Source organism: Agelaius tricolor, unplaced genomic scaffold (assembly GCF_023055355.1).
Source record: "Agelaius tricolor isolate 1412-34295 unplaced genomic scaffold, bAgeTri1.0.p SCAF_53, whole genome shotgun sequence".
NCBI lineage: Eukaryota > Metazoa > Chordata > Aves > Passeriformes > Icteridae > Agelaius > Agelaius tricolor.
Window position 1 is genome coordinate 888,714 of NW_027269313.1, and position 15,581 is coordinate 904,294.

The 15,581-nt window shown below is 43.4% G+C and overlaps 1 long non-coding RNA gene across 3 annotated transcripts in view; it reads right to left on the reverse strand.

The window, feature by feature from the left end:
- The window catches only part of LOC139604592 (uncharacterized), a 62,422-nt gene that overhangs the window by 19,769 nt on the left and 27,072 nt on the right, over window positions 1-15,581 (reverse strand). For 2 of the 3 annotated variants that reach the window (XR_011684019.1, XR_011684020.1), the window contains exon 4: window positions 5,249-5,365. This is a non-coding gene — a long non-coding RNA (uncharacterized lncRNA). Of the gene's footprint in view, window positions 1-1,937; window positions 2,396-5,248; window positions 5,366-15,581 lie in introns of those variants that run through there. The other variant, XR_011684018.1, reaches the window with a different exon arrangement.

Genomic DNA, 15,581 nt, shown 5'->3' on the forward strand with positions numbered 1-15,581 from the left:
TTCTCCTCAGTGCCAGGAGGCTGCACTCCTGTGACATCCCAGCGCGGTGTGGAGGAGGGAGGGTTAAACCTCATCCCACAGAGGGAGGCAGATTCAGAGCCTTGCCTAAGGTGGGAGTGCCAGCCCACTAAACTGCCGACTCCACATTATGTTGCAGCTTTACAACTCTCATTATTTGGTCCTGTGCTGAAAATTCAGGCGCATTATTAATGTAATTTGTTTCAAACAACACCAGCTGGTTGTGATGAAGCTCTCATTAAAATTTATCACCATGATAGTGTATAAATATATACATGTATATATTTATATATGTATCACAGGTGGGCCATACCTCTCCACAAAGTCTGCTGTTACAGATAATTCAGTGGATGTAATTGAATTAAGTAATGCTGGTAAGCAAGCAACAATTTGAGTTTCTACCCATCAGTGTTGTCTTTTTTCCATGCATGACCTTGCAACATCTGCATGCGTGTCCCCTCTTGTATTTTTTTTTGTGTTCCAGTAATTTGGCACAGCCAGAAATCTTCAGAAGACACCATCTCTCCACTCAGGGCTTGGGAATTGAGATCAGAGAGTCACTGGAAATGGGCAGAGCCACACTGAGTCCCAGCTGAAGGGTGGCTGTGCTCACCCAGCCCCTCCAAACTGATTCCCTCTGGCACAACACAGAGCTCAGCCTGAAGGCTTGAGCTGAGGGGACACGGGTGAGAAATTCCAGCAAAGACTCAGTTTCAGCAAGATCCTTTTAGAGGCTTCAAAAATGGGCTTAAACCCTCCTGTGGATAGGAACAGATCTTTCCTCTTAACCAGCATCACCCCTGTAATTAAAGATGCACACTGCCTATGATGGGTGTCCTCTATGCTGCCTGACCAGCTGATTACTGAGAGGCTACTACTCCCTAGAGGAGTTATTCTGTGAACACAGTATTAATTCTTAAAAAAAATAAAAATAGAAACATGGTCAGGATGTGATCTTATCTTAGACAGGGTTTTTTTTCCTGACTGTCATGACGCAACTTGTATGGTTGATAATTTTAGTGTGGAACAGGCTGTGGATATGTTTCAGACTGGGGAAAATGTCTCTCTGTGAGATGTCTCAAGCTGGTTGAGGTGGAAAACAAGGACAATGTTGCTTCATAGAGGGGAAAAAAAGCATTAACTTTTGGCAGCATTTCAGATAATTTTCTTTTTATTTAGGTTTTTTCCCCCTTCTATAAAGCTCACTCAGCATTATCTCCATTACTAAGCAATCATGTTTACTGAGATCTGCCGATTTAGTCCTGCCTATATTTAGATTCAGGAAGCTTGATTTTACTTTATGTTTAATAAGACCTTTTGCAAGTGGCAAGAAGAACCCACTTCGTTCCATACTACCACAAATCTTTCATTTGTGGTAGCTAATGAAAGCCCAAAAACTATTATATTACAGAAAACAGGGGTAAAAGTGGCTCTAAATATGGTTCTACCTTCTCACCGGCAAGTTAATGACAGTATTGCCAGTGGCCTCCCAAAACCTTCTGCTACAGAATTCCCTCTTAAATGTTATGTACTGTAGACTTCACCATAAATGTAAATAGTGGTGCATCTTCCTATCAGTTCAACCATACTACAGGGGTCACTAACTATGAGTTTATTTTTCTTCACAGTATCAGTAGTCTCAAAATAGTCTTTTAGCAAGACTTAAGGGGTGTATAAAACATTGCTGGCACTTCAGAAGATCCTGGGGGGCTCAGTTTTGACAAACACTCAGTTGCAAATTGTAATATGAGACTTTAAAAACAGGTAAAACTAAAGTATGGAGGTTAAAAATGTGAGGCAGAACAAAACAGAGAAAAGGAAGGTTGGTAACATTATTAACCTTGGCATGGATGTCTACACCCATGCAGCACAGCATCACATGGATGTACCCTTAGCATCCTGCATGATCCCGGCTCCAGCTGACCTGGCTCCCTCTGGATGCTCAGGAACAACCCCCACACAGCCTCGACAAACCCCTCCCAAGGAGCTGAGAGCTGATCTCACTCAAACACAGCTTGCCAAGGGCCAGCTCATCTGGTAAATAAACATTCCTTTCCCAAATACATACATTTCTGCTCCTAAACCTCCACATAGGTCCCAAATTTGGGAGTAAGTACATTCATCCCACCAACATCTACAGAAAATATAATATGCCTGGTTCCTGCACCTGGAAAGGTCTCACAGAGATACAAAGGAAAGAATCCAAGTTTCACAGCCACGCAAGCACTTCTTTACTGGTGAGCACAGCCTTGTAGCCTTTTAAGAAGGGTTTCACAAATTTATTTTGTGCAGGTATCATCACAAAGCCAAGCACATCGAGGAGAAGAGACATTCTGCTCTTTGACTGGAGCATCTTCCACAATGCAGAGTGCAAATCCTGCAGTTAAACATGTTAGTTTAGATCAGTCATTTAAAAGTGGCTTTTTCTTCTCATAGTCTTCACACAAAACAACACTTGATGACTAAGATTTATGGCCTTACAGCCCTAAATGAAGATCCTACTTCTCACTAGGTATTTCAAGGCTATGTTTCAGGATGCACGTGGCTCACACAGAAACAAGATGCAGAGGGTTTACAGCATTCTGTCTAGTTCAAAATTATGCCAATAAAACATCATAAAAGTACCACCCAGTTTGTACCATGTCAATCATTAAAAGGGAGAAAGCATGTTTATAAAGCTTCATTCTCTGACTGTATCTTCATCAAAATTAAAAAGAGGAAAAGAGCAAAGTGTTTCTTAGAGCAGCTTACAGCAGATAATATCAAAAATGTTTGGTGTTTTGAGGGTTTTTAAAGTTTGTTGGTCTCGATTTTGCACCAGCAGGCAGCCCAGGAGAATGAACATGCATGATTTCATGTTTAGACAGAAGGCAGCCCTGTCTAGCTTCATAATCTTTCATTTAATTATGGAATCACTAGCAACGTTTCCCTCTGTTTCAAAGCAAAATAAGGTAAAAAGGAGAACAGGGGACTGTGTGATAAGTGTACATAAATCCAAAAAAAGAACTTTGCAGTGGAAAAGTGGGAGTCTGGGAGGAAATTTATATCCATGCATTTAATTCTTGCTTATCTTGTTCATGTGAGCTTTTCTCTTGACTGAGGAGTATGAATTACTGTAGAAATGTAAAAGTAGGAGTACCCTCCAGAGGACATCTGTTTCACATCACAGACAGATGTCTGTCTGACCCATTTTCAGGACTTGAAACAAGGATTCCAGAATATCCTCAGAAACCCTGTTCCAGTGCAGTATCATCCCCATAGCCAGAACATCTCTCTATCCACTTGAGCTTATTCCATCCTTTTTTCTTTCTTTCTTTTTCTTTTTTACATCATTTCAAACAGGGAAAGCAGGCAAGTTCCCTTTTCTTTACAAGATTTTAAATAATATTTTGCATACTGTAGACGCATTACAGATTTTCCTCAGAAAAAAGCCCATACTCAGTTAATTCAGCTTTTCCTCACAGAAATTGTTTTCTAGGCTTTGTTCTTTCTCCATCTAAAGGAGAATGATTTTCAAAATGTGCCATTACTGTTGGACACAGATGTAATATTCCTGGGTCAGGCTCCACCACTCAGAGCAGAACTAGATAATTATTTCCCAGTTATTCACAATATTGCTATTAATTCATACAATCGTGGAATTTACTCTTCACACACCTTCACATTTCTGGATTTCATTTTGCTTGTGCTCTGTGCTAAGCCTCTTTTATGAAAACCGCTCTCAAACTAGTTGTTTCCCATTTAATACTTGTGCATTTGATTTTTCCTTCCCCAAAAGTAATACATTGCACTTGTCTTCCTTTATTGAATTTCATCCTATTGATTTCAGACACTTTCTTCAATTTATCAAGCCCATTTTGTATTCAAATCCTGTTCTGTTTGTAACCCCTCCTCGTTCAGTATCATATGCAATTTTTTGAAGTTTTCTACATATTCCATCATCAAAGCTGAAAATATTGAATAATACTGGACCTAAGACAGTCCTCTGTGGTATCTTATTTGATATATTTTCCCAGTCTGACAACAAACCATTGATAACTGCTTTACTGATAAGCCAAATTTTACAGTTTTGCACCCATCACACAATAACTTCATCTAAACCATATTTCTCCTGTTTACTTATGAAAATGTCATGTGGATGTGTGTCAGAAGCCTCGCTAAAGTCAAGATCTATCACATCTGCTTCTTGCTCCTTATCCACTGGGCCAGTTACACTGTCAAAGAAGGAAATGAGATTGCTTTGATGTGATTTGTTCTTGACAAACCCGAGCAGGCTGTTTCTTATCACCTTATTTTCCTCTAGGTGTTTACAAATTGATTGTTCAATAATTTGCTCCTTCATTTTTCTCAGTATCAAAGCCAGGCTGACTGGCCTGTGATTCCCTGGGTCTTCCCATTTCCCCTTTTCAAAGACAGGTTCTGTGTTTGCCTTTCTCCCGTCCGCTGGGACCTCACTCATCCTCCACGAGCTCTCAGAGATAATTGCTAATAGCTCAGAGATCACCTCAGCCAGTACCTGCAGTACTCCAGGGTGAATTTCACGAGGCCCTGCTGACTTGCATATATCTAACTTATCTGAGTATTCTTTAACCTCTGCACCTTTTCCCTGTATATTTAATGACTTGCTGCCCAGAGTGAGTTTCACACTTTTAATGCTCAGAGGCAGCGATCCTAACAAGGCAGGTTTAATTTATTTTGGCTGGTGGAGCAGTCACTTTTCACTCCATAATGTCAATAAAGAAGAGTGGCTATATTCACTAAATGGGTAGGAAAGGTGCCCCCAAACCCAAACACACGGTGTTTGAAAATGTGACTCCTGCTCTGCCTCTGGAGACTAAATCCTCTGTGGACAGGGAAGCCCAGTGAGATTTTAATACCTTCTCATGGCCCTAAAGACCCTTGCTCTGGTCAGGTCCAGTTGCAGCAGCTCAGAAAACCAGCAGCTGGTTTTTTATGCCATCCAAGTGATATCCAGACATCAGCCATTCCCCCACCTGTTTTTCCCACACCTGGAAGTATTTACAAAACATGACACCCATTTATACAATCAAGCTTCATATAAAATGCAGCAAGGGCATTCAGCAGGAGGTAAAATAAAGATACATTGATCTAGAATTATACTTACTTCCTCAGATAAGGTTTCTTGGAGGTAGATTTAGCTACAGGTTGGTCCTTAGCTATTGTCCTTCTGTTTCAGCAGCTCTGTTCCTGTTTACAAAGCAGTCCTTACCTCTGCCTCTCAAACTCCCACTCGACATGCCTGCTGTACTTGCAATTAGGGCAGGAGAAGCCCATTGTTCATGTTTTCCCCTCTGTCTTCTCTGCAGAAGCATTTCTCACTGGGGACCTAAAAGACAAAATATTGATTTTTTTTTTTTTTTCCCCTAAATGGCTTGTTCTTTTTTATTATGTTATCCGGGTGGTTTTAATTTCTTACTGCCTACTTTGATGTAGCAACCTAAAGACAGCCAAAGATGAAGTTCTAACCCTAAGGCCTTGAAACAAAAGATACAGCATCTTCCCTCTGTCCCTCAGACAGAGAAATAAAATGGCTTAGTTGAAAGAAATCCACAGCAAGGAGGGTGTGAAGAAACCTTTACATTTCCTCACCTGTCGATTAACACAGAGGATGCACCCTGGACGCTGGAATGGCCTTTCTGACAGGCAGGAATCCATCTCTCAGGCTGCAAAATTATTCTCACTTCAGTCCCCTGGTGAACTTCATGGCAGTCAATGCTGTGTGTGCCCGAGGGAGCCTCGGGGAAGCCACTAGGAAAAGCCACATGGGCGCAGGATCACCACAAGGCTGGCAGCAGCAAACAAAGGAACTCTGAGCAAACACATTTCACAAGCATGCGAGCATGTCATCCGTAACTCAAGTGGGGATTCCTTTAAAAATACAATTCTCCCACTGCTTTCATACTCGAGGAAAGCATCACCAAGTTAAAGGCTTGTGGAAAATATTATAAGCTACTTTATTTCAAGAGGTAAATTCTGGGGAAGGAAAACTCTCAGAGGAGGAAAATAGTGGAAATAAGCAGTGGTGCCATGGTGAGCTCTGTCTGTTACCTCAGGCAGCCTGGACCTCAGGCAGGCTCCAGCCCACCTCACACACAGCCAGGACTAGCAGGAGCAGAACAATCCAGGATGGAGATTCCATGGCCTCTCTGGGCAACCTGGTTCCTGGTTCAGTCCACCATCCAAAGGACCAAATGTGCATTTTTTGCCTCAAAGCAGCATCCCCTTTCCAAGATGTGTGCCCAGACCCTCTCAGCTTGAGCCTCCCAGGAGAGCCCAGCTGCTGGTACTCTTTGCCCATGCATCTTTCTCTACATCCATCCTGTCCCACCCATGGCACAGGGCTTTGCATTTCCCTTTGTTCAGCTTTCTGAGGTCGCTATCAGTTCATTTCTTCAGCTGTCACCTGCTACAGGTCAGCTACAAATTCTGCACAGGGACCAGCCAGCAATGATCCTGCTGAAAGACAGGAATGCAACATGAGCGACCAACACCCCACAAAAGGAAAACAAGGTGGAAAAAAGGGGCAGGATCAGAGGGAAAATGCTAATGGATGCTACAGGGACACACCAAAAGCTTGTGCATGGCACAATAACATAAAACTGCTAAAATTTCAGTCTTGCCAGTCCCTGGCCTGGTACCACTAGAGCTGGTGAAAGTTACAAGAGTATTTGAGAGGAATCTTGGCAGGGAGAAAATGATTGTAATGGCATTAAACTCTTCTCTCATTCCCACAATGATCCATCCACTCTAGGACTGGCTTTTGCAAACATGCATCCATGGAGGAGCACTCTCCAAGATGTAGTGGTGCTGTAGAGAAAGGTTCATTTTTCTTAGCTGTAAGACACTTCTTCTCCAGAAAGTAATAAACCCCAAAAATCTTAATTGCAGCCAAATATCACAGACATAAACCAACAGTAAGCTCCAAAGATGCTTTTGCATGAGGGAAAATGGAGTGGGAAAGAGCAAAGGAGAACATTCAGATCTAGACCTGTATTTAAGGTTTCTTTCCATTTACAAGGAGTGAGGCTTGGAAGCCAAGATGCAGACCAGGCCAAGTATAACTCCAGCACGACTGAGAATGGTTGAAATTACAGAAATTATGTTCAACTCCAGCACATATTAGTGATAAATAAAATTATTCATGCACTCTAGAAGCAGGTAGAGTTGAGAGAAGCTTATTACAAGGTACAAAAAAAAAAAGAGCACAATTGGACCAAAATATATTCTGCCATAAAAACAGACAAACTGCTTGCTATCATTAGCTACAAAAAGAGACTTCCACTAACACCTCTGATATAAAAGCACAAGCAATTCAAAGCCCTTAAAATCATTCCATCTGCTTTCTGTGACCAGAGAATGCTCAAAGTTTTCTGAAGCACTGGGACTGTAGGTCCTAATGAGGTATCTCTGGCCTTTACTTACAGCACGTGCACCTCACCCTCTTCTCTGTAACTCCTAACACACTCTGTGAAGATAAAGTTTGCAGAAAACTTAAAAATATTCAGCAGGCACTCTGTAGCTCTTCTCATTTACCTGCTCTGGTGTGAGATCCATGCAGGTCTTCCCCCTGCTTATGCAGGTGGCTTTTTCATCTAATTTACCAGAACTCTGATAAATTTGCATTCATGTGTTGTGCTGAGGCCTCTGGGCTGGCAGAATTTGAAGTTTGCTTAACAGCTGCATTTTATTCAGGGAGAAAAACCAAAACCTAGTGAAATTATTCCTACATGTGTTATATTCTCCAAGGTGCATGTCAAGATATAATTTTCAGCATGTTACTTAGTCATGGTCTGGAAACCTGACTATGAACAGTAGGCAGTATGGACCAGAGGGAAGGCCTTGGTTGCTGTCCACCTCTGAGGGAATGACTGTCTCAAAGAAAACTCAAGATTAGGAACATGCATTTCACATAGAAACTCACCCGAGTAATAGGATTACTAATAATAACTCATATGAGTAATACAAAAAGTCTGAGCTTATTCTAGACTTTGAATTCAAATACTAAAATATGACACAAACAATGGAGGATCTGGCTGGAGAACCAAACTCATTTCTACCTCCAGCTCCTCTGACACTGACAAGGAGCATGTCTTTCTTTTGTCGGGGGAAAGCAAGCTTGACAGGCCAGCTGGTGACATGACCTTTATGAAAATGAGAAGTTAGAAAGAATGGCTGCTTCCTATGTTTATGCAGCAAGGTTGCCCCTTACCAAGGATGTCAGTCAGACACTGGGCTTTTCTCCCTCTCCTCCTTCAGGTTTTTTTAGCACTCTTCAAGCTCGTTTCTTTGTTCTATCAACATAGCAGGTGGTCCATGTTGGGCATCCAGTCAAATAAATTTATGAACCATCTGAAAAAGCACACCAGGGCTCAAGCAGAGTCTGTGTTGTTTGTCTGGGTTATTTTTAAGGGTATAGACAGCGCTCAGATCCCCAGCTAGTGTAACCCAGCCCTGCTTACTGGCCTTAACTCTACCAGGCTGCTTCTGGTCAGGTCCTCACTGCTGCAACTTGGCTGCCAGGGAAACACTGGGAGAAGACCTGACCTACCCATTTCTTTGTGCGTGTTAAATGATAAACACCTCTTCTCCCCTCCAGCAGAAGGAAAAAACAGTGCTGCTCTCCCAGGGTGCCACCACAAACAAGATGCTGAGGAGACTTCTAAAAATGTTCTCTGAACCACAGTGGGGCAGGATTTGAAACAAAGAGCAGAAAGCACGGAGGTACATCTGTGAAACACAGGCTTTCACCTGTGCACTCAGCTGTTCGGAGGACATGCAAAGGGCATGCTGTGTTTGCATACACTTTAAACTGGCATGTTTACAAGCTGGCTTGCAAACATTCCTTCTGAGAACTGCAGATAGCAAAGGGAAATAAAATTAGAAAATAATTAGACCTATTTTTGATGTTTTTCCCTCTATCTCAGCCCCCCTTCTGTTTCTTCATAGATCATTCATGCTGAGGTGGTAAGTACACACAGAAGTATGGGGATAGAGATACAGATATAGATAAGATAGAGATACAGATAGATGATAGAGATAGAAATAGATTAGATACAGATGGATGTAGATAATAGATACAGATATATAGAGATAGATAGATACAGATATAGGTATAGATATAGATGTGCATCTTTGTATTCCATTGCATTTTCCACATATGTTCTAACAACAAGACCTGTGTCCTGCTCTGACACCAGCTCAGACAGTTACATCCTGTCTTGCTAATGACCTCCCCAGAGTTTCTCCTGCATGCAGGTTTTCTTTCTTACCTCTGTCCTAAACAGTTTCCCTTCCTTTGATGCAAAGCTTGTGGCTACAGCACAACCTTTGAGCGCTGCCATCATAAGGTTCAGCTTGTGCCTCCCAGCCCCACTGCACCTTTAAGGAAATTCCTGAGTAAAGTGACTGATTTGTAAAGACAGACCTCCAAGTTCACATTTGGTTTAGGTGTAAAGCCCCCCATGTTTGCACCTAGAAGGATTAATCCTTGGAGGAAATGAGGGAACATTTATTACGTGATTTCTTCACCATGTGAGCAGACAACACCCAGTCACATCAGTTCTACACTGTAGAGATCAGATTAGCACCTGAGGATTGTCTTCAGTTAGATTTATTTCAAGTTAGAACTCTGTTTTCTTAAAGGTGGTTTCATCTGCTACCACTGCCTCCCTGGCACAAGTCCATCCTAGCCAGGTCTGCTATGAGAAAGCCTGTTCAACAGGCTCTGCACAACTTCATGGCTGATAAATAAAGAAGCAAGTGTTTGGCTACTCATAGCCAATTTCCATGGCTCTGGGGCTCCTGACATGCTACAGCTGATTGGTCAGTCACATTCCTGCCCTGGCTTAAGGCTTTAAAGAGTGTAAACTCCTTTCATGCAATGTCTTGGAATGATGTCAAGTTTGAATGATTTCACATGAGCTTCAAAAGGTAAATCTCCTTCTGTTTACTTAAAAACACACACAGTGCCTGGTGGAGAGCTCTTCTTTGGCAAAGAGAAATGTTTCTGGATTCTACCCTGCAAAGCAATAGAAAGAAAGACTATTCTCCTCACCTCTGATTGCTATCACCAGCTACTGTAATTTACTACCCAGGGCAATGAGAAATACAGGCTTGGAGCACTTGCTTGAATCATGTGGGAAGTCAGGCAACATTGGCCTTGCAATCTGTGATGCTATTCCAAATTGCATTTTAACCCCCACTTCTCTTTGATGACTTATCTTCTTTAGAAGAAAATAAAAAAGCAAGCTACAAGTGATGAATGACAAACAACAGATCACCCATCCAAGAGCTCTTTAAAGAAGAATCAGATAAAAAGGTGGAAGTGAGCTGGATAATGTTAGGGTCCTGTTTTTTACCCTGTTGTTTGATGTAGGATGGAGACAAATCTTCAAGCCAAAATGTAAGAGAGAAAGAAAGGTAATATTTTTAATGAACATGGACACCTCTTGTGCAGGCTCTCTGCACATCGTTTATGGGTTTTCTGCAATATTAATGACTTGATGGCTATAATCAGTGCTCCTGGCTACATTAACAACAAAGAGTAGAGTGAGTATTGTTTAAAACTTCACATTTTAAGGAAAACTTTGCAAATACTCTCTTCAAGAATGGGAGACGGCAAAAAAACTCAGTTTTATTTTTCCTTCCTGTTTATTCATCCAGTTCCCAAAATAGCTTTAGAAAACTGGTAGACATATACCTCATTATTTACTGGGTATATGGACAGCTCACATGGATTAGAAGAAAAATGTTCTCTCTTGTGTCACAAGAGATCTTTGTTTGATCAAACTGCCTAGCTACATTTTGGAGATTTCGCAATTCATTTATTTATTTGCAGTTGGACTCCATCAAAATCACGAGGAAAATAATCAGTGGCCTAATCCAGAGTGGTCACACTGTTCTTGCAAGTTACGGTTAGCCCTGCTTACCAAAATAAAAATCTCAGGGTAATGGGATTTTAAAGCTCCCTCCAAGAATCAATTCCCTTCCTAAACACCAAGAACCCACTAAATAGCAAAGAAATCCTCTTGAAGGAATGTCCAGTTTGGTAAGAACCATAATGAATTCAGGCTGAGGAAAGGAAACGCACACTCTTCCTACACACAATTTGACAGATAATTATTCCAGTGAGTCAGTTATGAAGTAGACTTCCTCTGATAAGAAACAATTTGCCATCATCCCTTTTTGTGGTTGTTATTCCTTCCTTAGTGTCATGACAGAAACTGCTGGGGGAGGAAGGGGAGGTCCAGCTGTTTAAGCAAGGAGGGAGAGTCTGGTGCTTTTAGATTTACAGGTATTCAAAGACCACAGAAGTTTTTAAAAGTGAGTTCTGACAACCCTGAAATTATTGGACTTCCTTCAAAGAGGGGCCACAGGAAATGAGTTTGTCCTCCAACACATTCACTCCCAGTTCTGTTTCCTCAGGGGAACAGCAGGTGACTTCAGTCATTCTGATTGAGGCTCTGAAGCCCTTTTCTGCATTTTCACCATTAATGCCACCTGATTTTTTAGTGTCTTACAGAAAGAGGTGCAATGCATGAAACCTTAAACACCTTGGGATTAATGTAAGCACACACAGTCGTACTCCACTCTGGATATACTGGGAAATGTTACTGTTCCTCCCTGAAACACTGATTTTGTGGTTAACCTGATCAAATGTCCTTACAGACCAGGCAAAGACTCTGCTAGATTCACTGGGTGTTGGATTCAGACCAAAGAGACTCAGGTGAAAAATTTCGAACAGCATGCAGTAATTGCTCCTTAAATTGCAATGATTTTATAAAACCTTCCTCTTACCACAGTCAATGCAACACTCCAAGCAGGAGAGACAGGAACATATGTGGCTCAAGGTAAGAAGAAAAATTACAGCAGTTACTGTTTTAACCAAACACTTCCCAGTTCTCAGCCACTGGTCTCTCCATTGGATGCAAGGCCTGTATGTGAGGGAGTGTTTTGATTGTATAGAGTTTGATGATGCTGACAAAAAGGTTGATGGTTCATACACAGAAACCAGGGGGAGGGCCAGCAAGATATCACAGTGAGAGACTTCTTGTAGACCACCCAACCAGGAGGAAGAGGCAGCTGGGAGAAGTCTGAGTCTCTTGTTCTTGTAAGGGACATCAATTGACCATGTGACTGCTGGAAATACAACAGAGCACAGAGGAAACAGTCTAGGAGGTTCCTGAAATGGCAGAGAAGCTCCTGAGAGTTGGTGAGCAAGGCAATGAGGGAAAATGGCCACTGGACCTGCTGTTCAGGAAGAGAGAAGAGCTGGTGGGAGATGGAACAGATGGAGGCCATCTTGGATTGGTGATCATGGAAAGGTGATTTTTGATTTCCAGAGAAGTGAGGAGAACTGGCACCTTCGATTTCCAGAGGGCAGACTTTGGCATGGTTAGGGGACTATCTGACAAAGTCCCCTGGGAGGGCATCCTGGAGGACAAAGGAAGCCAGGAACACTGGATATTCTTCAAGGTGCAGGAGCAGGTTGACTCCATGTGCCACAAGATGAGGCAATGGGGAAGAATGGCCTGACCTCTCTGAACAGAGAGCTGTGTCTGGAATTCAGGAAAAAAAAAGGGAGAGCTTACAACCTTTGGATGAAGGATGAGCCACATTGAGGAGGACAACAAGGGTGAGATTACACAGGAAGAAAATTAGAAGGTCCAAAACCCAGCTGGAACTTAATCTGGCTGCTGACCATGTAATTATTTTTATAAATTCATCAACAACAAAAGGAAAGCTAAGAAGAATCCATATCCTTTCCTCCAGGGAATTACAGGCCTGTCACATGCCCTCAGTGCCAGGGAGGCCATGGAGCAGGTCACCTTGAGTGCCATCAGGAACAGGGACAGGACAACCAGGGCATCAGGCTTGGCCAACCTGGGTTTAGAGAGGCAGGTCCTGCCTGACCAGCCTGAGCTCCTCCTGTGCCAAGGTGAGCTGCTCAGGGCTGAGGGACAGGCTGTGATGTGTCTGCCTGGGCTTCACAGAGCCTTTGACAGCTTCTCCCACAGCATCTCCTGGAGGAACTGGCTGCTCATGGACAGGGCCCTGTGCCCTGGGGAGGAGCGGGCTGAGGGCAGGGCCGGGAGCGCTGGGACATGGAGGGACGCCCAGCTGGGCTGGCACCAGGGAGGCTCCCATGGGATCAGGGCTGGGCCAGGCCTGTTTGACATCCTCACCAAAGCTCTGCATGGGGGGATTGAGGGCCCCTCAGGCAGTTCCTGGCAGCACCTGGTGGTGCTGGGTGGGATGTGGATGTGCTGGAGGGCAGGAGGGCTCTGCAGAGGGCTCTGGCCAGGCTGGATCCATGGGCTGAGGGGGATCCACAGCCAGGGGAAGTGCTGGGTCCTGCCCTCGGCTCACAACAACCCCATGGAGCTCCAGGATGGGGGAAAGGGTCTGGAAAAGGCCCTGGGGGTGCTGTGCCAGCAGCCGGGCACAGCCCAGGGTGCCCAGGGGGCCGAGAGGCCGATGGCCCCTGGGCTGTGCCAGCCCTGGGGTGGCGGCAGGAGCGGGGCAGGGCCCATCCCTGTGCCGGCCCTGCTGAGGCCACACCTCAAATCCTGGGGCCTGCTCTGGGCCCTCACACAACTTGAAACACCAACAAATCCAGAGAAGGAAACAGAGCTGGGGAAGGGTCTGGAGCGCCCAGAAAGTCTGAGGGAGCTGGGCAGGGGCTCAGCCTGGAGCAAAGGAGTCTCAGGGGGGACCTTGTGGCTCTGCACAGCTCCTGCCAGGAGGGGACAGCTGGGGATGAGGGGGTGTCAGGCTCTGCTTCCAAGTAATGAGGGACAGGATGAGAAGAAACAGCCTCAAGTTGTACCAGGGGAGGTTTAGTTTGAATACCAGGAAAATTTTATTCCCCGAAAGGGTTCTCAAGGATTGGAACATGCTGCCCAGGGAAGTATTTGAATCATTGTCCCTTGAGGCATTTGAAAGACACAAAGAAGTGGCATTGAGAGACAAGGTTTAGTGGTGGGCTTGGCAGTGCTGGGTTAATGGTTGGACTCAATGATCTTAAATTACTGAATTCCAGCTCAAATTGCTTTATCATTGTATTCTATGATTCTATGATTCTAAGCACCGAATCAGTGAAGATGAGCATCATGTTAGGAATGCAAAGCACTTAATAAAATAAAGGCTAGCATCTCTGAAATACAAAAAACACTACGATTTGATTACCTGGGAAGACATCCCAGGGAAAATATCATGACCACTGAAAATAATTTTCAAATTATACACAGTAAGATGTAAGCATTCAAAACTAGTGGCAAGCAGTGTAAAATGGATTTTTCCAAAAGAACATCCAATGGTGAATTTAGGAATAATTTGCAGTGGGGTCTGACTGCCCTTTGCTTTGAGTGTGCTACATCTGTTTATACCCAAGAAAAACAGGTCAAAGCTCTCATCAGATGAAGCAGGGTTGGCTCTTTTTCTACTTTCCATTGCTGCAAATTAAGATGCAGGTATTACATATAATTGCAGACAAGAGGGAGAAAGGCCTCCAGTTCTGTTCCCTTCACAGAGCAGCCAAACAAGAGGCTTATGGGAAAGAACAAAAATTGTTTAAAGGTCTGTAGTAAACACTGAACAGAAAATTGAAGTCTGATGAGACTTTTTGTACGTTTACTCCATGTGGTCATTTGAGACTGATTTGAGCACCGCAGACAGCAAGACATACAGCTTTTACAGCAAGGCTACTCTCTTGCCAGGTAAGTCCTTTAAATTGCTGCATGGCTCCTTCTGACTCAACAGCAAGAGGCAGAGATTATGATCAGTGAAGAGAGGTACACAAATAATCACAGGCATTATCTGGAGAATTGGACATTTAGACCTTGAGCTGAAGGCCCACCAAACTCACCAGGAGATCTCCCACTGTTTCCAGTGGGCTCTGGATCTGACACTACTCCAGTGAATTTTAGGATTTTCTCTGTCCAGATATGCACTTAGCATTCAAAAAAAGATCCCTTTTTTTGAATTCATCACAGAGGAGCAGATGAAAATCACCTTTCAAACAGTGTTGTTGATAACAAAGGGATAGAATGTGTGTCCTGAAATAATTTAAATATTGTCATCCCTCACTGTTATTTAATATAAGAACATTTTTCCAGACTGTAATATTAAAACTTGCACAATGGAAGAGAGCAAGGAGGAAGGAAGCTTTTCCAGCTATTGCCTCTATAACCCATCATCACAGAGGTTGGTGGTCTCTGCTGGAAAGCCTCAGTGGAGCCAAGCCTCACCTCAGGGTCTTTCTGTGTCCTCCTGGCAGGAGAGAAGAGAGAGAAATAATTTCATGGTCAGAGAGAGCTGCTCCAGATGAGTTTTATAACTTTCATCCTCCAGAAGGAGCAAGACAAAGGGACCCTAAACCACCTTCTTGATGAACAATAGTTTTGTCCTTGTTTCAGGTCCAACCTGCTGCATCCCCCCTCTGCTCACTCCACACCTGTTCACCCATTTTCTCTTTGGCATGTTTCAATACTGCAATGCATATATGGGGCAGGGATTTATCCTTCACCTTCTGACCTGGTCCC